This window comes from Lactuca serriola, chromosome 4, assembly GCF_051521515.1.
Source record: "Lactuca serriola cultivar US96UC23 chromosome 4, Lser_US96UC23_V15, whole genome shotgun sequence".
Classification (NCBI taxonomy): Eukaryota; Viridiplantae; Streptophyta; class Magnoliopsida; order Asterales; family Asteraceae; genus Lactuca; species Lactuca serriola.
The window spans coordinates 36822107-36824980 of record NC_136411.1 but is presented as its reverse complement, the minus strand read 5'-3'; the positions used below and the strand labels follow the sequence as shown (position 1 = coordinate 36824980).

Below are 2874 nucleotides of genomic sequence, written 5' to 3'. Positions count from 1 at the left end.
ATATGGTCAATGTTTGAAAATTCTGTCCAGACGATATGTCGTCTCTATAGATCGACTTTTGCCGACGACGACGACATATGTCGTCTGGATAGGTGTCGTCTGCAAAGGGTTATATCCTTGTAGTAGTGTTAGTTTTACTCACCACTTTAACATCATGTTGTACTAGCAGATCGAGAGAAGTATCATATAACAATATATTGCATTAAAAGTGGTGATAAATAATTAAATCTTAACCGTTGAGAATACTCATAAACTTTTATATCTCTTTACACTTAAAAGAATAGAATAAATGAATGAATGACTACAAGTACAGTTTTCATAGACAAATACAAGAACCGGGGACTAAATGAACCAGGTAGCTTAGGGAAGAGCACCACATATCCTCCTTATCACTCCTTCATGACCCGTTAACGGCCTGATCTCACTCATCTTCCCCATCGCTTCTGCAAAATCCGACTTGAACTTGGAAGGATTGTTGCTATATTCAGAAACTATGCTGTCTGTGGACCCACCACTGTAAAGCACCTGATCTGATTCAAGAAGACCCTTCTTTTGTATCAGATTCTTGAAGTAGTTGTAATCAAACGAATTCGGTGTCACCAAATCTAGTGGTGCAAGATTTCCGTTTCCATCATTTACAGGGCAACCACGTCTACGTGTGCTAGCAAATCCGGCATCAATATCTGATCCATTGCTGTATATTCTGTCACGAAACAAGAAGCATTGAGCTTGTCCAATTGTATGAGCTCCTGATAAAGCAACCATATCCCTGGCGCTAAGTCCGTTATCTTTGAAGGTGGAGATAAGTGAATCAAGAGGAGCTTTAAAGCTAGGAAGACTGGTCTCCGCTAGAACAAGGCTAGCGGTGGTGGAATCTCTTCTTCCGAGCTTCACCGACCATGACGGACCACCAACCATTTCTGATGCATCACGGGCGGCCACCGTGAGTATGTCTGCACAAGATACAACTCCGGGACAAAGTTTCTCCACCTCAGATTTTGCAGCGTCTATCACTTCGTAGCCTCTTACAGAACCCTTATTAGGCAACGCATTCCTTTCTCCTACTATCGAAGGCCCATCCTCCAACAAGATCGATGCGTCACAACCTTGAACGAAGCAGTCGTGGAAATGGAGACGAAGGAGGGAAGCCGCCATGCGACGTTCACGAGATATGGCTGTTCTGATGGTGGTTCTGATCGTACGGAGTGCAGTGGGACATGTAGCGTCGTAGAAGGTAGAAGATAACTGTGCGTTGCAGGGTGTGTTGTTAGTAACTGAGAGAAAGAGCAAGAAGAAGATTGCTGTAGAAATATGTCGATAATCCATTTGAGAAATAGGTTTCACTGAATTATGAAAATACGATGAATGTGGGATGAATCGAAAATAAAATGACGAAGGAGAGATTTATAGGGTCGAGACTTGAGAATAGACCGCGTGGTTAAGCTGTCTTTGTTTGATCAACAGTGGGCTGATTTTGTCTTTGGTGGTAGATGCATCGAAGCACAGTAAGAAAAAATGATTCGACTTTTTCAAAAGACAAATTAATTAACTAAATCAATAAATATAGTTAACCTAAATATGAAGATTCGTTTAGATTTTTTGTGTTATTACCATATGAGAAGGTTGATAGTTTTTATCACAAATGTCTTAAATATACTATATGTTTGACAACATTAATTTACACTTATTGAAAGTTACATATTTGGCTAATGAAATAACGATTTTATCTTTGTTTTTCACATAATTTAGATTGGTTAATTAATAGTATTAGGCACGTTTTATTATTAATCTTCATGTTTATATATTATAGTTGTTTTTTCCACTTGTAAAAAAGATAGATATAAAAATAATGTCAATGTGTGGCCTTTTTTGACATTTTATTTCCATTACAGTTTTATATATTTATATATATTGTAGTCTCCGCCGCAAGACAACATGCGACAACATCTTTATTTATTAATGCAATTCATATGTATGCAATACATTTATTTAATAAAATTATTTAACCATCAACTAAATTGGGGCATGTGTCATTTGACACTATTTTTGTTTTGAATAAACTTGGTCATTTGTTGGTTTCTTCTCTTTTATCAAAACCGGTTACTTGCATACCATGTCAATTTGATAAATCTCACCATTTGCCATTTGATAATTATAATAAACGTGTTTTACATGTATTGGATTTGGTCCATTGTGTCCTTTGGGGCCCATAACCGGTTAACTTGGTTGACTCCTATTGTTATTATGTGATATTTGTTGATGATTTTTCTTGATTCACGTGGCTATACCTGTTCAACTCCAAGTCAAACTTCCATATTATTTTTGCCGTGTTTATTAAATTTGTGTAGGATCAATTTTCATCCAACATTAAGGTTTTTCAAAGTGATAGGGGCACGGAAATTTTAAATCGCAATGTTAAAACATTACTAAACTAGCATGACATATTTCATCAAAGTTCGTATCTATACACCCCACAACAAAATGGGAGGATTGAACGCAAGCATCGCCACATTGTTGAAACTGGGCTTGCTATGATGTTTCACGGACACATTCTGACATCTTATTGGGTTCATGCTTTTAGCCCTCTAGTTCACATCATCAATCGACTTCCCTCGAAGGTGCTTTCCATGTGGTCCCCTTTTGAAGTTTTATTTGCACGGGTACCCTCATATGAGAATTTTCGACCGTTTGGGTGTAGGTATACCCTTAATTACGTGACTACTTAGATCAGAAACTGTCTCCCCGTATCGTATCGTATTTTTATCACTCGCCCCGTTTTGATGAGCCATGTTTTCTATTTGATTCTTCTACTAAGGATGCACCTCTCACCACCTTACCATTTCACTCATTCTTGGTGGATGTTCCTCTAAACTC

At 37.8% G+C, this 2874-nt stretch overlaps 1 pseudogene; it reads right to left on the bottom strand.

Moving 5' to 3' along the window:
• Positions 1 to 219: 219 nt before the first annotated feature.
• Positions 220 to 1368, bottom strand: LOC145101324 (lignin-forming anionic peroxidase pseudogene; annotated as a pseudogene).
• Between the last annotated feature and the right edge of the window lie 1506 nt (positions 1369 to 2874).